Raw genomic sequence first — 25,089 nt, 5'->3', positions numbered from 1 at the left:
TTCCTAATGTTTCGCCTGCATCTGTGGCTGGCATCTTCAGAGGTGTATCACAGAGAAAAGTCTGTTTCACACTGTGTCTAAGTAAGAAGGGAAAGTTTAGTGTGGTATACTGTGAAGATGCCAGCCACAGATGCAGGCGAAACGTTAGGAACAAAATCCACCAGGCCAAGGCCACACAGCCCGGAAAACCCACCAGAACCAGTTGAATCTGGCCGTGAAAGCCTTCGACAATATGTTGGACATTCTCTAAATAATTCATGTGGCACTAACTCCAGGACCACTCCTTACCATCCTAGGGGATATCATGTAGAACAATTCAATAAGACATTGTTGTCAGTGCTTGGGACACTGTTGATTATTGCTCTGTATTTGATTGCTGTGTTTCATTGTTGCACTGTACATTATTATTTATGAAACAGAGAACAGATTTGAAGGTTTTTTTGCTGTAAGTCTTGTGAATGTTAAGGGTCACAAGGTGGGAGCACACTGTCAACAGACTTGAACTCCTTTTCCATTGATGATAAATATCCCTCTTAAAATCAAAGTTGGGTTACATGTGCATGTGAGCTTTCAAGCTCACCAGAACACTTCTTCAGACAGATTTCCCTCATGCCGAGAAAGTTCTGTGCTTCCTTCTCTTTTTGATTAACCTGGTCTGAAGAAGAGTTCTGTTGAACTCAAAACGTTTCAGGGTTGGGGTGGGTTTTAAAATTTTTTTATTACATGTAAGCTCTTGCTATCTTTCCAGTGCTCCTGGAATCGCTGAAGGGTACCCAAGATTCTGCTACCTTTCATATTCTAGCTGCGGAACAAACCTTTGAAAGCTGGAAACCATTTGCATGCTCCCAGTACAGCCTGGTGTGGACAGATTCAAAACATGTAGATCAGGACCACCATAGCGAGAAAGGAGAGCAATGTTTTTCCTTAGCCAAACACTAGTTCCCACGGTTGCAGAAAAATTGTGCGTGGAGATCAGTTGTAACAGCAGGAGAGCCCCAGCCACCACCCAGAAGTTGGCAACCCCAATCCAAAGTGGTGTAGGAGGAAGTGGCTCAGCTGGCGATGAAGCAATCAGAAGAAGGCTCTGGCCATGCCCCATCTCAGCCAGGTTTTAATAGAGCGGGTGGGTGAAAAATTGGCAGAAAAGCCTGCAAAACTGGCCCAGTGGGTTGGTTGTGGGGGGAGAGGGGACCAGAGAGCAGTACGAGGGACACGCCTCTTTCCTGAATGCGTTTGTAACCTCTATCTGTGGGTTCTGTGGGGCAGAACTTGGAATGAGTTTGCAACAACAAAATTTAAAAACACAAAATGGTTTACTTTCTTAACATACAACATTAAACATCAACATGTAACATCATACTTCAAGGTCCTGTTCAGGTTGCATTTTCAAGTCCTTATATTTACAGTCTACTGATACTGCCAAGTCCAATTCTTCTTTGCAAGTGGGTTGGCTACTGAAGACTCCAAGGGCTTGATAAACAGGCTTCAACATGATGAAGGTTTCCAGGAGAACTCTCACCCATTACAAACATAAAAAAGAAACCCTGAAACAATAAAGTCCAACATTTTACGGCGGCAAATGTAGCTACTTACGGTAGTTCCCAACAACATTGCAGTTACCTTAACAAGGTGTTAAGTGCTTATACCAATCAAGGTCCGAGTCTGGTAGCCTTGTCTCCTTCAAACTACATGAGCTCTGCGAAGAAACAGGAGTCTCCACCCCTTTCTGGGTCAACCCATTCTGAGCATGGGGGTTACACGTTCAGACGCACCGTGATCTCTGCCCTCTGCAAAGATGTCGTATTTCAATGTTGGTCCCCTGGCTGCACTAAAATGCTGCTTTGCTGTGTCAGTAACATCACAGAAAGGGATGCATGAAAGGAAGCAATGTTACTCCAGACACAAAAACCCATGCAAGGCGTTGCTGTGAATAATGTTTCTTAACAACAGCCCATTTCCACAGAAGCTCCTGCTAGTGGAGTCCCAAAGCAGCCCAACAATCCATAAAATGGAAATTATTTTGTTCAGTTGTGTCTAAACAAGGCTCACCAAAGAAAGGGAAAAGGGCATACTGTTTTCTCCTGTTCTTGATCCAGAGAGCTTGGGATGGTGCTCATGATTCTTGCTTGTAACCTGACAACAACCCTGGGAGGTAGGCTTACTGTCCCTGGGCCATCCAGTAAGTCAGCTTCAAGTCTGAGAGGGAATTTGGGCCCAAGTCTCCTTACCTGGCACCCTGTGTCTGTTAAGTGCTGTCAAGTGGCTTCCGGCCTATCTGACCATTGCATTAATTTCTCAAGCAAGTAAATAGATCCCCAAAATGTTACAACAGAGGCTGTTAACCATATATAAAACAAGAAATGCCTTACATTCCCACTGGATGTAAAAAAGGAAAAGGCCCCAGTGACCACATTGCAAATTTAAGGTGATTACTGGAGCATTAGGATTTCTGAAGAAAATCAGCTTGTGTTTCATGGATTACAGCAAAGCCTTTGATTGCATGGATCATGAAAAGCTACGGCTGGTTCTAAAAGAAATGGGTGTGCAACCTATTCCCTAGACAAGAAGGTACTACTATTAGGACACAATATAGAGAAATAGAATGGTTTCTGATTGGCAAAGGTGCAGGAAAAGGTGTGTCTTGTCTCCCTTTCTGTTCAATTTGTTCACAGAACATATAATAAGAGAATTAGATTAATTTATTTTTATATTTATGCATTATTTACACTTATACCCTGCCCTTCTTCTGCACAGCAGGGCTCAGGGTAGCTAACACCAGTGTATAAGATAAATATATAATTTAAAAAACTTGTTAAAATACATCCCAAACATTACATCTAAAACAACATAGTGATTGAGCTTAAGGATGAAAAGTCTGAACAACCTCCATGGCTAAAAATATAATATTAAACTGTAACTCAAGGGAGGGAGCAGAGCAACCAAGAACCACGGAGGTCTAATATACAGAAAAAGGGAAATGAATAGCAAGACAATGTTGATCTTTATAAAAATAATTTTCTTCTTTCTCATCAAATAATAGCAAGGATAACTGCACAGTCCAGTCACTGGCATTTTAGTCCACTTTGGAATGGCACACCTTGAGAGGTCATAAACAACTAGGTCCTCCTCTGGGGTGGGTGAACGCAAAACATAGAAGAAACAAGTAGGTAATACCAAGCAAGGATGGACTTTCATTTAGAAAATGTGCATACTACACTTGATTTTAACCAACAAGCACACAACAGACAGAACATGCTGTCGTGGAACAGCAGTTTCCAATCCACCCAGAGGTACTTCGAGGGCAGGGAGAACAACGCCAGAGCCGGAGGTGCCCAACTCTGCAGCCAGCCCAGCTGTGGCCACAAGACCGCCCGTCCCCTTCGCCAAACGCGGCTCTTTCTGCCTTGCAGGACTTTCGTTTCCCAAAAGACGGTTTGATGCCTTAACTCTCTCCGTTTTTGTCACTTTCATTGATTTGGACTGCCACAGCTCCGACAGGTATTGGCTGCTGATCTGCATATCCCCGCCTCCTTTCCCAGGATGCTCTGCAGTTCTGGTAACGGTTTACAATCAGGGCTGATGCTCAGGAGGTTCCCTTTCTGCATTCTTGTGCCTTGTCTTCCAGCTGTGAGACCCATTGCTTAAAGGAGCTGGACATTTCAGACTCTGGAGAAAGCAGGATTAGGGGAAAATGGCAAAAGGGAAAGAGCATCCTGGGAAAGGAGGCGGAGATATGCAAATCAACAGCCAATACCTGTCGGAGCCCTGGCAGTCAAAATCAATGAAAGTGACAAAACGGAGAGAATCACCCAGTTAAGGCATCAAATCATCTTTTGGGCAACAAAAGACCTGCAAGGCAGAAAGAGCCGCGTTTGGGGAAAGGGATGGGAGGTCTTGTCGCCTTGGCTGGGCTGGCTGTGGCGTTGGGTACCTCTGGCTCTGGTGTTGCTGCCCCTGACCAGGAAGTGCCTCTGGTGGATTAGAAGGTCCTATCGCGTTAATCATCTTTGTCATTTCTCGGCCTTTTGGCTAAGATCAAGTGTAGTATAAGCATTTTCTAGATAAGTCAATCCTTGCTTTGTGCTAACTACTTTCCCCTGCTATGGTTTGAATCACCTACACCAGAGAAGTATCAGAGCAGGATCTAGTTGCTTTTGGCCCCTCTAGGTCAGTGGTGGCGAACCCATGGCACGCGTGCCAGAGGTGGCACTCAGAGCCTTCTCTGTGGACACGTGCGCACATACACACATCTAGGCTGGCCTGGGCCGCTAGACTTGATGTGCATGCACCTCAGCGAGCAGGGAGGACTCAGGGAGGACTCAGCTGGCGGGCCTGGGGCCTGGTGCCCGGGGGAGGGGGGCAGAGATGGCAGAGATGCTCGAGAGTTGCAGAGCAGTGCATGTGGGACTTGCTGGAGGCTACAGCAGGCTGGCCCCTGCTCGACGATAAATAAGTGGGTTTTGGGTTGCAATTTGGGCACTCAGTCTCAAAAAGGTTCGCCATAGCTGCTCTAGGTGCTCCAACCCAGTGTGGATTATTTATGAATGCGCCTTAAATGTGTATTCCAGTGACCAGATTACCAGTGTATGAGGAATTATCCTTGCTTTGTGCTGCCTACTCCATCCTCCTATGGTTTGCATTCAGTCACATTCCCGGGAACCGTCTGTATTTGCTCTTTGTACATTTCCTACATCTTATATGTCCTCTATTTGAGGACTATACATCAACTGGATTTTTGGGAATGGGAGATGGAATAGACATAGAGGCTTGTTCCATGCACTCCATCCAGGAAGGGGGCACCTTTGGGTGAAAATGGCAAAAGGGAACGAGCCTTACGCATTAGCCTGTGCATACCTTTCATTAATTAATGAGAACCCTCGTGTGATCAGACACTTATCACACCTCCTCCTTCTGACTCTCATTTTCTTCTTCTGTTTTTATTTCCTTGTTGCTTTCTCTTGCACTGGTTGCCCATTGGTTCCCATGATACAAATCTTATGCTTCTCATCTAAAGATCAGCTGTAATCTCAGAAGATCTCCAAGCCCCACCTAATTTGGTGTCATCCACAAATGCATGCATGGTTTATGCCACGGTGGTCAAATTGTGGCTTGGGAGCCACATATGTCCCTTGGATAGGTAAAGGTAGTGGTGGGATTCAAATAATTTAACAGCTGGTTGTTTACAAGCACCATTTTAACAACCGGTTTGCCAAAGTGGTGCGAACCTGTTGAATCCCACCACTGGGTAAAGGCCAGCTTTTGGCCCAACATACCTACAGCACAAGCCAAGGAATGTTTACTCAGAAGTAAGTCCAACTGAGCTCAATGGGGTTTACTCACTCATCAGTGTACTTCAGATTGCAGCCTTAGTACTTTCCTTAGTACTTTTCCCTTCCATGACAAAATAGTGTGTGTGTGTAATCCAGAGTCCTTTAGGGGGAGCTAAAGGTTTTAAGAACATAAGAAAGAGCCTGCTGGATCAGACCAGAGTCCATCTAGTCAAGCACTCTGCTACTCACAGTGGCCCACCAGATGCCTTTGGGAGCTCACAGGATGTGAAAGCAATGGCCTTCTGCTGCTGCTGCTCCCGAGCACCTGGTCTGCTAAGATCAAGGAGGATCAGATCAAGGAGGATCAAGATTGGTGGCCATAGATCGACTTCTCCTCCATAAATCTGCCCAAGCCCCTTTTAAAACAATCCAGGTTAGTGGCCATCACCACCTCCTGTGGCAGCATATTCCAAACACCAATCACGCATTGCGGGAAGAAATGTTTCCTTTTTTTCAGTCTTAATTCTTCCCCCCAGCATTCTCAATGTTTGCCCCCTGGTTTTAGTATTGAGAGAAAGAGAGGAAAAATTCTCTCTGTCAACATTTTCCATCCCATGCATAATTTTATAGACTTCAATCATATCCCCGCTCAGACGTCTCCTCTCCAAACTAAAGAGTCCCAAACATTACAGTCTCTCCTCATAAGGAAGGTGCTCCAATCCCTCAATCATCCTCATTGCCCTTCTCTGAACTTTTCCATCTCTTCTATATCCTTTTTGAGATGTGGCGATCAAAACTGAACATAGTACTCTAAGTGCAGTTGGAACACTGCTTTATATAAAGGCATGACAATATATTTTACCACATAAGGAAGAAAAGGCTCCATCTCCTCAGATTTGTTGAAGGGAGCCAATCTACCTGGAGGCAATCTACTTCGGGGAGTTCAGTTGTTATGAACTATATTCTAATATTTCAATATAAGAATGTTTGTATTGTTGAGAAAGGGGTACTGTGTTTATATTGATTGACTATTAGTTTGTATTTCAGTTTTCTGTGATAAAATGTTACAATGAGCGCTGTATAAGTCTCAGCTTTGTGGAAGGCTTGTACCTGGAGGCAATCTACTTCAGAGAGTTCAGTTGTTATGAACTATATTCTAATATTTCAGGGCTACCTTTGAATGCTTGCAGATAAGGAGAGCAGGCTCAGCAAAAGAAATGCAAAGCTGCAAGTCCATCAACAGTGCTACAGGACACAGCTAGACAGAACTGTCAAGGACTGAGACCCTGCTAGTCTGCTTTGCACAACAGGCCAGAACTATTGTATGCTGATTACTGCTGCTGTATTTTATTGCAGTGTTTCATTGTTGTACTCTACATTATTATTTATGAAACAGAGAACAGATTTGAACTTTTGTTGTTAAGTCTTGTGAATGTTAAGGGTCACAAGGTGGGATCACATTGTCAAAGGACTTGAACTCCTTTTCCTTTGATGGTAAATATCCCTCTTAAAATAAAAGTTGCATTACAGAAAATTTGGTGCCTGAACAGTGACAGGGCTACCTTGTGATCTGAGTATTTATATAGATGTTTTACCCTTTAAATCAGTGGTTCTCAACCTTCCTAATGCCGCGACCCTTTAATACAGTTCCTCATGTTGTGGTGACCCCAACCCTAACATTTATCCATTTTACAGATGGAGAACACTGATGCAGAGAGTCTTAGGCAACCCTTGTGAAAGGGTCGTTCAACCTCCATTTTGATTTTCACACATTTTTACAATGGATCAGTGGACTTCACCCGAACTTTAAATTTACAGGTCAAGCCAATACAAAAGAAATCCACTATCTAGATCAGTGGTTCTCAACCTGGGGGTTGGGACCCCTTTGCGGGTTGAACGACCCTTTCACAGGGGTCACCTAAGACTCTCTGCATCAGTGTTCTCCACCTGTAAAATGGATAAATGTTAGGGGTGGGGGTCACCACAACATGAGGAACTGTATTAAAGGGTCACGGCATTGGGAAGGTTGAGAACCACTGGTCTAGATACTAGAGTATACATAGATGACAGGCGTAGAATAGCTTTTAAAATCTTCCATAAACCAGCAGACCAAAATAAGACACTTAATTTCTATTCATTCCACCCAAAACACTTACGTTTGAATTTACTGTACAATCAATTAGTCAGAGCTAAATGAAATTCCACAAAGGAATTTATGAAAGAAGCTCATTTAAATATGACAAATTATTACGACGTTACCCCAAAAATTTTTTACATAGAGCTTGGGATAGGATCCAACGTATAGAATGGAGTTACTTTCCATACAACAGAAATTGTAAGGAACGAAATTCCACAGACAACAAGGAATTTATGAAAGAAGCTCATTTAATTATGACAAATTATTACGAGGATACCCCCAAAAAATTTTATATAGAGCTTGGGATAGGATCCAACGTATAGAATGGAAAGTCACTTTCCGTACAACAGAAGCAATCAACTTTCAATATTCCGTGAGCTCTCAATTTTACAGGAGCAACAGCAGAAATTAAACATATTAAACACAAATACTGAAATGTAGTTGCAGATTTACCTGGCTGTTTGTCTCCACCCTGAATAAAACTAAGAAGAACTGCAAATTTAAAACAAAAGCTGATCAGAGCAGATTTGACACCTACCGTGTTTCCCCGAATATAAGACAGTGTCTTATATTAATTTTTGCTCCTAAAGATGCGCTATGTCTTATTTTCAGGGGATGTCTTATATTTCTGTATTCATCAGGCATGCTTCCAAACAAAAACTTTGCTACGTCTTACTTTTGGGGGATGCCTTATATTTCGCACTTCAGCAAAACCTCTACTACGTCTTATTTTCCAGGGATGTCTTATATTCGGGGAAACAGGGTAAAGTTGGATTGACTCCCATTTTGACGGGTCACTTTAAATGTGGGCAGGGTGCCCAATGCAGGTTCTCTATGAACACAAAAGTAGTTTTTTCCCCTCAGGAAATGCCTCATTCTGGCGTATGAAAGAATTTTCGAACTGCAATACTACACAGTGTATTTATGCTATTATGTGCCCATGTCCAAAACTATATATCGGAAAGACTTTGCGCCCCTTGAAAATTTGCATTTCAGAGCACAGAAGTTGTATCAGACTGAAAAAAGAGGAAGCACCTTTGGTATCTCATTACATACAGAAGAACCATAAAGACACAGAGCTCAAATTTTGTTATTCAGAAGTGTAATAATTTGAAACATACTGATATAAACAAAGTAATTCTCCAGGCAGAAAATAGATTTATACATAAATTCCAGACTGATACAATAGGACTCAATAAAGCTCTGGATTTCAAATTAGTTGAAGGAACTAGTGGAAGTTTATTTATCTACTTTAAGACTTCAAGAGAATAAGAAGCATGGAGCAATTAAGTCAGGCAACCGCTCGTCAACTGGAGAATTACAAGTGAAAGAAAAAGAAAGTTTTCCAATCTGTTTTTGAACCAGCATTATTCTCCCCTGGGTGGGGAAGTGCACCGTTCCTGGAGGTACTGCAATACCAGGCCGATGCGTGGAGTGGATGGAGCAAGCCCCTATTCCATCTCCCAGTCCCAAAAATCCATTTAATATATAGTCCTCAAATAGAGGACGTATCAGATATTAAACTGATAAAGAACAAGATTGACTTTATTTAGAGAGCCTTTATATACACGTCATCAAAGGAGAATGTATACATAGAGCAAAATACAGACAGTTCCCGGAAATGCGGGTGAATGCAAAGAAACACTAAGTATCAAGAATTGGGTAATACAAAGCAGGATCCTATATCAGCATGCTTTCTGGGAGTCCGGTCACTGGAAGGGTTGCGACATTTAAGGTCCACTTAGGCAAATGAACCACAGCTGGGATGGCACATTGAAGAGGGCCATAGACAGCGATTGTTGGGGTTTACATTTAAGGTCCATAGGCAAATAGTCCACATTGGGATGGCACACACTGAAGGGCCATAAGCAACTAGTTCATAGCAGGAGAGAACACATGGTCCAGGCCTGCAAGATCACTGATCTTAGCCAAAAGGCCGAGAAGCGATAAAACTCTGCCCGCCGAAAGGGCCTCCTGCTCTCATAGGAGGCACTTTGTGGGGTTGGGGAGCAACGCCAGAGCCAGAGGAACCCAACACCGCAGACAGCCCAGCCGGGGACACAAGACTGCCCGTCCCCTTCCTCAAACGCGGCTCTTGCTGCCTTGCAGGTCTTCAGTTCCCTGAAAGACAGTTTGATGCCATAACTGGGAGATTCTCTCCCGTTTTGTCACTTTCGTTGCTTTTGACTGCCTGGGCTCAACAGGTATTAGTTGCTGATCTGCATATCTCTGCCTCCTTTCCCATGATGCCTGCAGTTCTGTTAACCGTTTACTGTCAAGGCTGATGCCCAGAAGTTTCCCTTTCTGCATTCTTGTGCCTTGTCTTCCAGCTCCGAGATCCATTCTTAACGTTTCAGACTCTGAAGAAAGGATTAGGGGAAAATGGCAGAAGGAGAAGAGCATTATGCATTAGCCCTTTCATTAATTAATGAGAACCGTTGTGTGTTCAAACATGCATCACAGCTCCTCCTACTCAAGGCTAGCGTGCTATTCCCCTTCCTTCATTTCCTTGTTGCTTTCCCTTGCACTGGCCATCCGTGTCTTTCTGCAGCCCAAAACTGATGCTTCTCAACTAATCTTTAGGAGTAGAGCAGTCACAGATTTCCCAACAAAGAGTCAAATCCCCTTTTTAAATGCAGATCAAAGTGAAGCTTTCAGCAAGATTGCCTGGGAAAGGACAGCCCACAATCAACCGCTCCAAGGAATCTGGATTCATCCCCCACTCACGTCTCCTCCTCCCCCACACTTCCATTTGCCACCAGAGGGGAGGAAAGCAACCAGGGCTGGGCTGAGCTGCTGAAACAGCCCTGGGGGGAGTGGGACTAACTGCTCCCCAGATCTGAATGAAACGAAAGCCCTGCAGCCTAAGGACACTCATTTCAATATGTGCATTGTAAATCACCATGTTACCCCAGAAGGTAACAGAGCGGACTACCCAGCTCTTGGCAGGAGAGGCAGGGACATGGCAGGAGACAAGAGGTTAAGAATAAATAAACAAACTTTATTCAAACCAGGAAAATACCGAGTAGCGGTGGAGAGGAACTTGGGTGTTACAGATCTCAAGACCCCTCTATATAGCAGAATCCATGGGAAATTAGTTTAGAGTCAGTGCATCATAAAAAAATACAGCATACATATGTCAGGAAGGCGTGACACTTTCCATTGACGCTTTGAAAGTAAACATCCTTCGTTATCTGTGAGGCATTCCGGCTCACAATGACTTGAATAACACAGCAATTCAAATGCTATTGATAGATATGCCGGTGCTTTGAAATGCAGTTGTCTCTGCCAGTAGCCTTGATGGGGTACATCAAAGTTGCTAATCGATCATATCTTTAAAATTACTTTTCTTACTCTAGTCTAGCTGGACCTTTAAGGATGCTTCTACATGACCAGAACAGTTAAATAATGGCCACACATGTGTTTATAGTTTAACAGAAAAACTGATAAGCCTCCATCTTATTCTTTTGCTAGCAGATGGTTAGATTGTTATCTATTAGGTAATAACTAAATTAACACAAAGCTATAGCTCTAACTGAATTAAAACGGAGTGAGTACTGTACTATCTAACACTTCTAAGCAAGTACAAATTAATCCAGGGCTTAATAAGAACTTTACACTTCTAAAATCAAAACTATTAAACTGTGACACATGCCTGTTTGACCAAGATGCTAATCAAGGATTCCTTAAGACCCACAAGAAATTTACAACTGGCACCTGGAATCTTTTGCCCTCGAAAACAACCATTTGTTTTCCTCAACAGAGAGGGGGCGTTTGTTTCTGCTTGCGGAGTTATGTTAAAAAGGTGTCAGTTGCCCCATTCAACCAATATATCCTTGGCAGCTTGGCATATGTGTAGTCTGTCTGTATTGTACTATGAAGGGGTGGAACTCTGCTCAACCCAGGCCGAGACAAAACCAGAGGATTCTAGTTACCAGTATGGTTTTCACTATAGGCCTAAATATGAATCCAAGATACGGTCAAACAGGGCCCTGGCAATGGTCCTTTAGATCAATCTGTCTTATAACCCTATATTAAAATCCTTTCTGAGGTCACAACCACACTGAAATTAGTCTTTGAGTTGTTAGCTGGGCAATTAGACACCCTTGACTGAGACGCCAGTTGTTAGTAACTGAAAGTGTAACAGAACTTCATTAACCTGACACAGCTTAACTATTTATACATTCTAGGCTTTCCCTCTTATCTCCTAAAGAATTGCTTTCTATCCTGGCTTCCCTTGAATTCCTGACCCAGGAACTATTTATTCTCTTGCACTGGCCATCCATTGCTTTCTATGATACGAATCTTAGGCTTCTCAACTAATCTTGAGGAGTAAAGGAATCACACATTTCCCAACAAGGAAAAGTCTTTAAGGACTTTTATTTTATTTTGCTGCTATAGGCTACCGTTACTTGCCACAAAAGCTGTGCAGGGAAGGGGCTGCATTGATCTCGGTTAGCAGGAAGGTTCAAAACCGAGGGCCCCAATTCAAACAGGACCAGCTTTGTGCTCACACAATTCTCACAAAATGTGGACTGTGAAGCTGGCAGAGCAAAGCGGCACTCGAGGGGCCCAGGAAAGGCCCTCTGGGAGCTCTGACAAGACAGCAAGTTAATTTTTTTTGAAGGAAAGGACTAGGAACTGCTGGGTAAAGAAACACCTTCGGGCAAAAGTGATTTGATTAACCCTAAACCAGCCCAAAGAGGACTACTCACACACCCAGAGTAAATGGGCATTTCCGTGGTTTCCAGTGGGGTGTATGTGCAGTGAACTGCAGCCTTTGAGTATCTTTATAATCCCCTTCCCCATTTAAAAATCACTTGAGACAACTCACAAGGGGTTGGATTCAGATTAAACTGGCAATTTCCAATGATTTCCCGTCTGTACTCCACACCTGCAATGTCATTCTTCCAGGTCCCCCTGCCACCACACTGGGGCATTTCATGATCAGTGGGCTGCAGTGGGGAGGGGTGGGAGGCAGGAAAATTCCTTTCTGCCTTAATAAACAGCCAGAAGTAGCCTGTCCTAAAGAGAAAAACAAACCTAAAACCACATAATCCATAAAAACTAATAAAGCTAAACATTAATAATAGTACCTCCACATTCAAAGGCAGTCTACCAGTTGTAGGAGGACAGTTTTCTTCATGCCTTGCAGGTGGAGAAATCTAGCTTTGGTCCAGCCCTGCAGGGCTTTCTGTTTTGAAATGATTTCTGCTAATAACAGGAATACCCAGAACCAAGAGCTGTTTGGGGGAGGGGTGGTTTGCAATGGTGACTGGAAACACCTATTTCCCTCAAAATTGAAGAAGAAGAAGAGTTTGGATTTATATCCCCCCTTTCTCTCCTGCAGGAGACTCAAAGGGGCTGACAATCTCCTTGCCCTTCCCCCCTCACAACAAACACCCTGTGAGGTAGGTGGGGCTGAGAGAGCTCCGAGAAGCTGTGACTAGCCCAAGGTCACCCAGATGGCGTGTGTGGGAGTGTACAGGCTAATTTGAATTCCCCAGATAAGCCTCCACAGCTCAGGCGGCAGAGCTGGGAATCAAACCCGGTTCCTCCAGATTAGATACACGAGCTCTTAACCTCCTACGCCACTGCTGCTCCCTTGGCAGAAAAGCCTGCAAAACTGGCCAAATGGGTTGGTTGTGGGGTAAAAGGGGGCCAGAAAGCAGACAGAGGGACACTCCTCTCTCCCTGAATGCATTCAGATGCCCAAAGATGTGGTACTTCGAGGTGGGTCTTCTGGCTGCATTAAAATGCTGCTTTGCTGTGTCATCAATGTCACAGAAAGGGACACATGAAAGAAAGTGATGAAAAGAAGCAATGTTGCTGAGTCCAGACACTACAAACCATGCAAGGTATTGATGTGAATAATGTCTCTTAACAACAGCCCATATCCCCAGAAGCTCCTGCAAGTGGGGTCCCAGAGCAGCTCAACAATCCATAAAATGGAAATAATTGTGTTATGCTGTGTCTAAGCAGAGTTCACTAAGAAAAGAAAAAAGGGCATACTGTTTTCTCCTGTTCTTCCTCCAGAGAGCTTGGAATGGTGCTCATGATTCTTGTCTTTAGCCTGACAACAGGCCTGGGAAGTAGGCTTACTGTTCCTGGGCCATCCAGTAAGTCAGCTTCAAGTCTGAGGGAGAATTTGAAGTCGGCCCTCCTTACCTGGCACTCTGTGTGTGTCAAGTTGCTCCCAACTTATCTGACCATTGCATTAATTTCTCAAGCAAGTAAAGCAATCCTCAATATGTTACAACAGAAACTGTGATCATATATAGAACAGGAAATGCCTGAACTTCCCATTGGATTAAAAAAAGGAAAAGGCTCTAGTGATCATATTGAAAACTTAAGGCAACTACTAGAGCATACAAGAGAATTTATGAAGAAAATCAGCTTGTTTTTCATAGTTTACAGCGAAGGTTTGGATTGTGTGGATCATGAAAAACTACAGCTGGTTCTAAAAGAAATGGGTGTGCCACAGCATCTAATTGTTTTGATGCGCAACCTATTCTCAAGACAACAGGCTACTGTTAGGCCAAAATATAGGAAAATAAAATGGTTTCCAATTGGCAAAGGGTTGGAAAAGATGTCTTATCTCCCCATCTGTTCAGTTTGTAGGCAGAACATATAATAAGAAATTAGATTTTATATTAATGTATTATTAGATTTATTTTTAAATTTCTATTTAAGTATTATTTACACTCCTCCCTTTGCATAGCAGGGCTCAGGGTGGCTAACAAGGTGTATAAGGTAAACACATATTTAAAAATATACATCTAAAACAACATAGTGATGGATCTTAAGGATGAAAAATCTGAACAACCTCCTTGGTTGAAAATGTAATTTAAACTATAACAGAAGGCAAGGAGCAGAGCAACCAACAACCACCAGGCTCTAATAGACAGAAAAGGAAAATGAATAGAGAGACAACATTCATCTTCGTTTCTTATAATTTTCTTCCTTCTCATCTAATAATAATTTTTAAAGGGTGGCTTAGAGATAGATAAAGGAGGAGGGAAGGATGGAAAACTGGTGGAAGGAACATTACCAATTTGAGATATGCAGACTCCTCCCGATGAAGGTTAAAATAAAAAAGCCCCAAAGCAAACAAATAAACATCAAGAAGACTTGATGTTAAGGCTGATGATGAAGAAACTGAAATTGCTCGAGTTTTTCTGTTCCTTGGCTCCATCGTCAACAAAAAGGGAGACAAGAAATCAGAGAGAGACTGAGACTCGGAAGGAACCATAAAGGAACCAGAGACGATTCCTAAAGTCCTTCTCATTTCTCCCGCGCAATTCATTCGTATCAATTAGTCACAACCATAGACAACACGAAGGCTAGAAGAGACACAGTTGAGTTTCCGGTACAAAACGGAAATGCACCTGGGACATGATTCTTAAGGCAGAAGAGCCCTTTCAACTGGATGTCGAGTGGCGCCCCTCTGCCTTTGACATTGCATGCGTTACGTTAGACGCCAGTAGTGGGAAATCACTCCGAAAATCCCAAATAACTCTGTAAGGCTCATCCTTTTATGTCTCTACAGTCACATTGCCCCTCGCGCTAGGCCTTCAAATGCGCATGTGCGGCTTCACGGCCCTACGCCCAATCATCCTTTGAAAAACACGTGCGTTTTTTCTAATCCAGTGACTCCGCCCCCTAAGTGAACATGCGCATTCCCTAAGGGAAAGGAGCAGTTGCTACTGGACGAGCGGGAAAGAGTATTTCCCAGCACGCCCCGCGAATTCTCAGTATTTAAGCCTTTGGGGGGCGGCGGATGCTTCCCTTTCAGAGACGCCTGCAGGTTGTGAGGTAAGGGAGAGGTTATAATCCGGTGCCATCCGCGGCGTTCAAGGAGTTGTGACTTTATAAACCCGGTTGAGTTCTTTCTTTTGTTCCTTGGTCATTTTTTCGTGTGGGTATTGGCTGGCTGGGTGAAGGAAAAAAGGCCGTGGCGAGCAAGATGCGTGTGGTGGGAGAGATGGTCGCTAAAGGCACCCCAACTGCACTGGACTGTTGCATGTAGTGCAATCCCCACCCCTGTTTTTGCAAATCAATTTCTATCGTATTAGGAAAATGAAGCCAGTGGCTTTTCTGTTAGCGCAGATGCACATGTTGCAACGTAATAACAATTATCCGTAACTAATTGAATGCTTTAGAATGTATTACATATTTTCTGGGGGATGGGCTGGAGGTAGTAACGTTTTGCTAAGCATTAGCTTAGGATTAGCTTGTTTTCATTTTTGCTAAAAATGTCTTAGTCCGTCTAGAAGACGATTGTGTTGATATGTTACTGATAAATGCAGAACAGCCATTCTAGCAGATACAAGATATTGGGGGATCTTCCTGTATTCCTGAGGTCTCAAGGGTGCTGGTGTGAGCTTCCAATAGCTTTTATTTCAGTTTGAGGCATTTTACAATCCTCCTTCCAAGTACCATTACCATTCTCTTTCTCCCTCCCTGCAAAGCAGAACCTCTCCTTCGATTAATTACAGTATTAGCAGTTTTTAATGCTGCCATGCTTAACACAAATAAAAATTCAGAATCCCCTTGAAGTTCAGTTAAACGTATTTCCAAAATTGTCATAATGGCCTTGTAATATTTCTAGTCTTTACTGGGAATTTATATTTAACAAAAAACTAGGCAGCTGCCTTCCTCTGTATGAGCTCCCCGTGTGGTGCAGTGGTTAAGAGCAGCAAACTAATCTGGAGAACTGGGTTTAATTCCTCGTTTCTCCACATGAAGCCTGCTGGGTAACCTTGGGCTAGTCACAGTTCTCTCAGAAGGTACCTTTTGTGGGTGTGTGATTGTAAACCACTTTGAGACATCTTACAGTAGAGAAAAAGTGGGGTGTAAAAACCAACTCTTATATGAAGATCATATCCAGTGCTCATTGCTTGCTTGCTTGCTTGCTTGTATCCCTTAGCACTGGCTGGACACGATTTTTTTCCTAGTCTTTCTATGATGAAACTTAACACAGACCTGTTCTGAAAAAATGCCTTGAAGATGTCATTTTGTTTCTGAGAACAGACTTCTTGTCTTTTGAGTCACCCACTGCTTTCTGGTAACATTGTCCAATGTTTGTGTTGTTTTGTCCTCATATCTAACAGATTCTGAATTGATTGTTTACAGGTCTCGTTTCTCATCATTCTGTGACCCGACTTTACAGGTGAGGGTCCAATCCATCTACTGCTCTTTCTCCCAAGTACTGATGTTCGCTGCTAATTCTGCTGAGTGCATGCCAGTTTTCAGATGTTGCAAGCTTTTGTATTTACTCAACTCTTTATCAGGCGGGAAAGTTCAGATTGCTATAATATCCATACAAAAGTTTATGATCTTGCTGCAACTATCTTGCTGTATCCTGATGTTTGAAGATGCAGCGAAATATTAGGTGCCTTTTAAAAGGGTATCTTTTTAAAGGATGCGGGTTATTTTGGTGTAGTGAAGGAATTGGGTAATCACGGTTGCTTGTAGCATCATGCCAGTGGCTGAGTTCTAAGCTGCACTTGGTATGTTGCAGGTGTCATTCCTAAGCAGGCTGATGATACATGTGTAATGATATTGCTGTTTACAAACTTCAGAGCTATTCCTCCATAGTCGGTTTGTGGGCATGATGTGCTACAAAGATGAGATCTAGGAACTCTCTCTTTCTGAAGTTTCAGTGGAGAAAACCCTTTACCAGATTCTGAGTAGCCCTAGCCCAGGCGAAGAGCTGGGGGAGCTTTGCCCAGCAGATGTAACCAAGCTGCAGCAGGTGGTTTGGTATTTTTTCTGTACAAACAGAAGAGACTTATTAAGTTTCTTCCAGAAATGAATGGACAACGAGGGCTGTTATATCAAGGTGGCTGAAAATTTGATTCCCCTATAGTGGTCTAAGAGAGTATAATCTGTTATATGTTCTTATTCCCATACAGGTGCTGAGAACAATCGGCTGTGGAGTCTATATTTATTGTGAGTAACTGATCTGTTTGTGGAACGGATGGAGGTGGGGGTGAAATTTTAAGGGTGCTGCTGAGACTGACACTTGCTGCTGTGGCTCGGTTGGGTTTGTGATGTGGAGAAGCCACAGACTGTTAACTGCTTCAGCACTATCAATGCAGCTCGTTCACCCTTTGTCAGGGTCACAGCCGCCCTATGAAATAGGACACAGTTGCCTCGCTGGATCAGATCAAAAGTTGAACTTTTGGTTTCCATCCATGATCACTTTCTGTGACATACAAGCAGGATGTGGCCTTCTAGTTTTCGCCATGCGTCTGGAACTCCATTGTGTGCCCCGAAACATGGAGGGTCCAGTTTTAGTGGGCACTCAATTTTTGGCTGGTTGACAGTTGAGTCTGAGTGACTTGTCTAAATGTACTTGGCAGTTAAATTTTAAAATTAAACCTGGGGTTTTTTTTGTCCCAGGCTTATAAACTGAGAATAAATGTCCAGTTTTTGCTAGCATAGGTGCGTTCTCCAGAGTCTGCCTGCAACTAGCTTTGGCTATTGTGCTTTCTTTTTTCCTTTCTTTTTTTGTTACCTCCTTGTCAAACTCCTGCTTTACAGAATTAAGGCCTCAGCCAGGTTCTCGCTCTTTCCCTCCTGTGTTCAGTGATGTGAAAAACAGACAAGCATATATCTGATTGTCTGGTGATGCTAACTATATGTCTGAGAACACAAGATGGTTCTGTGAGGCACGGCGGGGAATCAGGCAGAATCAAGTCACATAAAGGCTCATTCCAACATAACCTTTCTTTTGTTTCAGGTCGCACATTCGCAAGTAACAACAGACTCTGGACATCCTTTACAGGTTAGCTTGAGACTTGGGTGCATTTGCCAAGGGGCTGATAAGATCACTGTTCTGGGCCGAATCCTGCTTGGCGGCCTCTTTCTGAGAAAGCCCTTCTGGCAAAACAGCACAGCAGATTTGGCGTCTTCCTGCCAGAAGCTGAACTGCTGGCTTTGTATTGAGCCTCTGTGGTTTGAAAGGATGACATGAGTTGCTGGACGACGCAAGTCACATGGCAGTAGAGTTACCAAAGCCCTGATCAAACTGCAGTTCCTTTATGTAGCAAGCCTCTCTGCTCTGGTCATGACTGTAAACGTTGATTTTTTTTTTGTCTTTCCTTTCAGACATGAAATAACCTTGTCAAGAATGGTGAGTGTTCAGTTTATTTTTCAAGCACTTACATGATTATGACTCTATATTATTTTTAAAACACACCTGGCCCAAGTTGTACTGTAGACTTTTAAGATGGCAGATCTGGGTTTTAATTAGCTCAGGTCTTTATTCTGAACAGAAAACTTATTTTATTCGTTGAAACTAACTTGAGCAGGAGTCAGGAACTTAGGTGCAGCTGTTGAAATGGCATTATGTACTTCATTTCAACTACATCTTTCTTCCAAGTGAGGATCCAAGTTTCTCTTACACATTTTTTTTCTGCACAACAACCCGGTGAGGTAGACTAGGCTTAATGTGCAGTTGGACCAAGGTTACCCAGCAAACTTGCATGGCAGAGCAGGAGTTCAAAGCTGGTCTCCCAGATCCTTTTCTGACACCCTAGCCAGTACACCATGCCAGCTATTGCTGGAAATGTGTTTGAAAGGAGCTGTGACTTGCTTGCTGGTAATGGAGGGTTAGACCTGGAGCTTCACCATTCTCCATCCACTACCACAGAGTGATCCCTGTCACAGAGTTCATGACCAAGCAGTGCTTTAAGCATCCTCTAGCTACTAGTCTTCACAAGTGCATTTTGGAGCTAGTAGCTTGGGTTATATTATCTGCTGGCAATTATTCTCATTCTCCATGAGCAGATTTAAACTCTGGAGCCAGCAAACTGGGATTTGGGCTTTTGGGAAGTATTGTGTTCTTCTCCCTGCTTTCTGCCATCTGTGGCTATCTGGTGATGAGACCCCTACCGCCCCAGTCTGATGTTTGTGACTGAGTGGTTCCCTCTGAGCTCAAAAGCCTAGCAGGATTTTGCAAAAAATAAAATAAAAAAAGTGGTGAGAAATTGCAGCAGCTTGACTATCTCCATTTCCTTGTTCAGTTGTAGGGCCTGGCCTCTTTCCAGCTAACAGACCCATTCAATTAGGTCTCAAGCTCTTCGTCCAGCAGGTGAGAATTCTTTAGATTTTAGGGGCATGTGTGAACTGGATATACAGTGGTGGTGGCCTTAAGCCTTAAATAATCTGTTTTGTCCTGATGAGGAAAATCTCAAACGTCTTACCTTCTGTCCTGGTGCCAGAACCTGCAAAGGTTGAACCCACTGGGGCCAGCAGAAGGACAGGAGGAATCTCTGCTCCAGAAGGAACAGTCTGATGGGACTTCATAGAAACCTAGTTGAGGGACCTCTGGTGTAATCTAGCCGAGCCTTCTGCACAATGCAGGAAATTCACAACTGTCTATCTCAACAAGGGGTGGATGCAGACAAATAGGCACTAAGAGTGTTTTCCTGGGCAATTGTTCTTTGCGTTGGCATGTCTGTTTTTGTGCCAGTTTTTAGAAAGCACCTCTTATGAGTTTAGGCCAAATGTTGCATGAGACTTCTAAGCGCCCAGCTGGCTTCTGTATATTTTGTTCAGATTTTTGAATGTTACAAAATGTGTGGCTTTTTGTTTTTCCCATTTTTCAGTGCACTGGGCTGTGGAAGGCCGCTGTCCTAGGGATGAGGAGGATCTTTGAACAACCATTCTGTCCAGCCTCAGAGTAAGTTTGCCTTCAAGATCTAAACTTCCTCTGCTCAGATCTCGAAATCCTGTGACGGTTTCCCCACTGACATGATGATCTTCCTTTTGGAATCTCGTTCGGCTGAATGCCCTTGTTGAGAAGCGGAATCTGAGCATCAGTTGGGAGAAGTTAAAGTGATGATAGTGAAAGCCCCTCCAGGCTAGCATTTCCAGGAGCAAAGGAAAGAGCCCCCAAACAAGTATTTTTTTTGGGGGGGTGCATACACACACTGCGATTGGCCAAAGGACTAACATTTATACCCCAAAATCGGCCCTAATGTCATATGAAGTAAGGTGGCAGGAAAGTCAGAGACAGAAAATGGATTGCTTTTCCAAGGTTGCAACAATAAGATGGAGGTTTCAGTTGTCAGGACTCAAGAAAATAAGGTAATGGTCTGATCAAAGTCCTGATTGAATCACCTTAGGGTGACACTGTGGGGATTAGCTGTCCCCATGGTCCAGCCAGGGATACCTTTAAATCAGGGGAAAGTCCAAGCTTGATACACAAGATGGATCCCAAAACTCTTAAGGGGCATCCATTTTGTGGGGAGCAGGGTCATGCTCTTGTGCCAGTCTTTGGCCCCCATGGCTTTCCTTCATGGGAGGAGGTGTCCCTTACCCTTCTGGGTTAGTGGATCACTTCCTGACCCAAGTGTATCACAGGATATGTTACAATTTTAAACATCAGCTTGAAGCGAGGACATATAGCAGAATCTCTAAACTTAATAGCTGGAGTAAAACACACAAGGCAGTCGGGACTGATTAGCATCTTTCCAGGTGTAGGAGAGGATTGTGTTCGTCCCCCTAAACATCTGGAGGGGGGGAAATGGGAGGGTTCCTGTAATAATTTTCACCCCAACTCCTGTTTTCTTTCTTAAAACATTTCTTGCAGCATTATGAGCTTGGCTTGGAAGAAAGACTTGCTGAAATGGCCTAGCAGGTAAGAAAAATATGCAATGGTGTGACAGTCCCTTAGTGGGGGAGGAACATGTTTTGGGTGCAGGTAGTCCTGGTTTTGATCCTTGGCATCTTTGCAGAGGGGCCATGGTACAGTGTTGGAGCATCTGCTCAGTATACAAAAGAGTCCTAGGATCAATCCCTGCCACCTCCAGCTGAAAAAATAAGGTTGCAGATAGTGTGAAAGATACAGAGAGCTGCTGCCAGTTCTGTGAGGCAGTTCTGACTTTGGTAGACCAATTCTGTGATTCAGCGTAATGCAGCTTTACGTGTACACATGAGCAAAAGGGGGTTCATGAAGATCGCTGCTTTGCTGGAGAGCTGCTACCAGTTGGGGACATCACTGCCCTTAGATCAGACCCGGGCATTATACGGCCCGCGGGCCACATCCGGCCTGCCGGATGACTCTGACACAACGGACCCCTGCCGTTCAGCTGGGGAGTGAGAGCATCTTACCGAAAGCCCCGCGAAGCCGAAGTTGCCTTGGCTGTCGGTTTCTCACCCCGTGGGCTTTCAAAAGCGCCTCGCCCCCCTGCCTTGCTGGGGAGCGAGGCGTCTTTGAAAGCCCTGCAGAAGCCGGTTGCCTTGGCTACCGGCTTCTGCGGGGCTTTCAAAAGCGCCTCGCCCCCCTGCCTTTTGGCCCAGCCCTCCACAATATTTTCTGTTTCTTATGCGGCCCATGGAAAAAATAATTGCCCACCCCTGCCTTAGATGGACAAGTATTCTATTTTTTTTAAAAAAAATAATTAATCTCAATCTTTAACAGATATTTCGAAACTTCCTGGTAGGAAATTCTAATCCCGTATCTCTATTATAATTCAATCATCATAAACTTCAAACTTTGTCCTATTCTTCTATTTCTAAGGAAAGACCTATACATTTCTTCACATCATTACAACTACCCTTAAACAATACAAGATCAAAATTGCAAAGAAGGGGATCATCTGATTACCCCTAGCTACTTCTTTCTACTTTTATTTTTTACTAATACTGAACACCTAACGTTAGGACATCAGGTGTTAGATGGAGAAGTATTCCAACTCTGTCAAAGTAACAGCTGCTTAGGTGTCGTACAAGTGTAGTTCTACAAGAAAAGTGTTCCTGCACAACAGAATAATGTTCTTTTTAGAAGTCACTGTGCAGCAGGGGTCCCCAACCTTTTGAGTCTGGGGGCACTTTTGGAATTCTGACATACTAAAATAGCTGTCACAAAATGGCTGCATCAAGAGGCAGAACCAACAACAAAATGACTGCCATGGCTTTTCTTCAGTGAAAATCCAAATGCAACATTTTTTAAAAATCTGCACAGCCACTCAGAAGCTTTGCAGGAGAAAAGTGCCCTACCTACTTCCAAAAATCCTTGGCGTTCACCAGGAAAGGTGCTGACGAATGCCAGGCCACCTAGAGGCACCTCATTGGAGACTCCTGATAGTATAGCCTCAAGGGCAGTTCCTTTCTCCCACCTGCTCTTAGACTTGAGAGGGGTAGGCTTCATAGTTCTAGCACTGGGTATCTCTTCCTAGTGTATCTTCAAGGATTCTCCCCCGCCACCACCCAAAAGTGGGGAGGACTTACAGTGTGCTATCCATGCTGAAGGTTGGAGGGGTTTGTGGAAGGGTTTCTTCAGGTGCTCCGCCCTTCTGTGGCTGGGGAAACTATCTCTTGTGTGAAACAGGTTTATGTTTCTCCCTCACATACATGGGAAGAAACATAACAGTGGATTCTCTCCCAGCATCTTCAGACCTTCTGTGTATTACTTGGAGCCCTGCAAAGCCCATCCGATTAGGAGGCACTTGGAATGCCCAAGGAGAAGGCCATCAATAGTGAATAACCTGCTGCAGTTTTCATGATGAGTCTAACTAGCTCACTTTGATGTTTTTATATAAAAAACAATGAAACTATCAGAACAGCTGAGAAACTGCACTAAACCATGGACTTGCATATCCCTGGCTCAGAAGAAATGGCTGATTTTCTGTCCCATTCTGTATTTTCTTGCTGCAGGTGATAGCCTGAAGGTTGCAGGAGTTGCAGGTGGCATCAGAAGCAAGGTAAGAGGTTGCCTTAGTGGAAAAGCTCCTTTGTTAAGAATTCTGGGACTCCAATGATGAGACCTTTACCGCCCCAGTCTGATCTCTGTGACTGAGTGGTTCCCTCTGAGTTCAGGATTTGGGGTACAGATGAGAAATCATTACAGCTGTTGAGCATACTTAAACCCTGCTTTATTTTAATTTTTTTTTTTTTTTTAGAAAGCTCAAATTGACTTGGAACCTCAAGCGTTTTCATCCAGTACTGACTGGCTGAAACTCTGCCTGCAGCAACGGTTGCTCCCAGTCTGTCATGAGGCCTTTAGTTCACTTCTGCAAGACTGCTTCAGGAGCCCTGGCAACAGACAAGCAAGAACGTGGCACACAGGTCAGGCACTGTTCCTGGTTTGAAAGTCTTGCACCTCTGGATATTTAATTTTGCTACTTGAAGGGAGGACAGAAGGACAGGTCCCAATGAAGAAAGAAACCTTGTCTTACTGTCTGTCCTGGTGCCAGAACCTGCAAAGGTTGAACCCACTGGGGCCAGCAGAAGGAAAAGAGGAATCTCTGCTCCAGAGGGAGTTGTCTGATGGGACTTCTGCCTGTGTGTTTGTTTGTTTGTTTGTCATACAGGCTTCCTTATAGCATAGGGGTCCCCAGCTTACCTTTAGTCAGACTGAGGATCCTTGTACCATGGTGGTAGCACCCAAAACATTTTAAAAAGCTGCAAAATCAGTCAGAAGCCTTGCTAGGCAAAAGCCCTACTTGGCCACACCCACTTTCTAAAAGTTCTTGGTGGATGCTAGGAAAGATGCTGGATGCTGGTGGGTGACGTGTGTATGAATTTAATACAATACCTCAGTGCCTGTAAGACAGCTATTCCACCAGGCATATGGTTGAGGCAGCTATGGTGATACGTCAGTTGCCCCCTCTCTTCCCGCCCTCTTACTTGTCCTTCCTGATCTGTCCGGTGGGGTCCTGTTCCAACTAAATAATGAAATTATAATGGAGGTGGGTTCCATGTATAGAACTGAACTGTGGGCCTGTGAGAGTTTCCTTCCTGGTGTATTTTAAATTTGAATGGTATTTGTAACTGTAATCTTAAGTATTCGTAATGTTTTATGTCATTTTAAGTATGTTTTATGTGTGGTTTTATGGGATGATGGAAACTGTCCTGAGCCTTTAGGGAGGGGTGGTGAATCCATCCAGTAATAAATAACTAAATAAATGGTGCTCATGAGTACCACATTGTGGATCTCTGCCATATCCGCTCACCTTTGCATTTTTTGTAATTTCTCAGGTCTCCTGGATGTACACAATGGCTGAAAGCGGTTAAAAACTGGGACGTATCAACCCATTTCTGCTACTGTGGCTGTTGTGGCTGAACAAGCCCTAACTGACCTTCCTCGTTTGGAAGAATGTAATATGAGCAAGTGGTTTAATCGGATACAGTCTCAATGCAAAAACCTCACTTTACATAATTAAACCGTATCAACCTTGTGCCGGTTGTGACTCTTTTCTTTGCGTCATTTACTTGGATTGTCTGGCTGTTTGGTTGCCAAATATATTTGCTGTAGATTGGAAAACTAAAGGGACCACTCACCCTGATCAATTTCAGTGCAACTCAGACAATCCAGTGACGGTTAGGATGCCACTGAAGTGCTTAGCCTTGATTACAGGATATGTTCCTCTGCCCTGAACAGAAGAGATGAGGCTTCCGGGTATAGGAGATTTGCCTTTGTCCCACCTGGCCCATTTATGTGTGCCTTAACCGTTGTGTTAATTGGTTTACACCATAATGTGGTGTCCCCTGAGCTGATCACAAAACTCCTGGAGGGTGTTGTAAATGGCACATACCAGTGGAACCTCTGTTTTTGTTGGTAAGCCGTCCAAAAAGAACCGATAAAAACAGAGGCAAACTTTTCCATAGGAATCAATGTAAATCCAATTAATCCGCTATAGGCACTCCAAAAAACATACCAAAAACACA

The 25,089-nt window shown here is 43.7% G+C and overlaps 1 long non-coding RNA gene, 6 other non-coding genes and 1 pseudogene across 8 annotated transcripts; 7 read left to right on the top strand and 1 right to left on the bottom strand.

Moving 5' to 3' along the window:
- Nucleotides 1–8,791: 8,791 nt before the first annotated feature.
- On the bottom strand, nt 8,792–8,993 carry LOC125425503 (annotated as a pseudogene).
- A 6,135-nt stretch (nt 8,994–15,128) lies between these two features.
- On the top strand, nt 15,129–24,599 carry LOC125441691. 2 transcript variants are annotated; one of them, XR_007245891.1, is made up of 11 exons: nt 15,129–15,222; nt 16,543–16,579; nt 17,325–17,361; nt 18,155–18,199; nt 18,523–18,547; nt 19,440–19,507; nt 20,025–20,102; nt 21,011–21,058; nt 23,077–23,123; nt 23,322–23,487; nt 24,400–24,599. It is a non-coding gene; the product is annotated as an uncharacterized LOC125441691 (long non-coding RNA). The 2 variants fall into 2 exon arrangements; XR_007245890.1 differs by having other exon boundaries at nt 15,132–15,222; nt 20,025–20,098.
- Nucleotides 17,029–17,104, top strand: LOC125425645. Its single transcript, XR_007243408.1, has one exon. It is a non-coding gene; the product is annotated as a small nucleolar RNA SNORD26 (small nucleolar RNA).
- On the top strand, nt 19,286–19,354 carry LOC125425648. The gene has a single exon (XR_007243411.1). It is a non-coding gene; the product is annotated as a small nucleolar RNA SNORD31 (small nucleolar RNA).
- LOC125425649 lies at nt 19,590–19,716 on the top strand. The gene has a single exon (XR_007243412.1). It is a non-coding gene; the product is annotated as a small nucleolar RNA SNORD22 (small nucleolar RNA).
- LOC125425646 lies at nt 20,166–20,236 on the top strand. Its single transcript, XR_007243409.1, has one exon. It is a non-coding gene; the product is annotated as a small nucleolar RNA SNORD30 (small nucleolar RNA).
- Nucleotides 23,168–23,238, top strand: LOC125425647. Its single transcript, XR_007243410.1, has one exon. It is a non-coding gene; the product is annotated as a small nucleolar RNA SNORD31 (small nucleolar RNA).
- LOC125425650 lies at nt 23,569–23,695 on the top strand. Its single transcript, XR_007243413.1, has one exon. It is a non-coding gene; the product is annotated as a small nucleolar RNA SNORD22 (small nucleolar RNA).
- Nucleotides 24,600–25,089: the final 490 nt, after the last annotated feature.

The sequence above is a fragment of the Sphaerodactylus townsendi genome, linkage group LG01 (genome assembly GCF_021028975.2).
Source record: "Sphaerodactylus townsendi isolate TG3544 linkage group LG01, MPM_Stown_v2.3, whole genome shotgun sequence".
Classification (NCBI taxonomy): domain Eukaryota; kingdom Metazoa; phylum Chordata; class Lepidosauria; order Squamata; family Sphaerodactylidae; genus Sphaerodactylus; species Sphaerodactylus townsendi.
The sequence above is the reverse complement of the archived record's forward strand: the minus strand, read 5'-3'. Positions and strand labels throughout refer to the sequence as shown.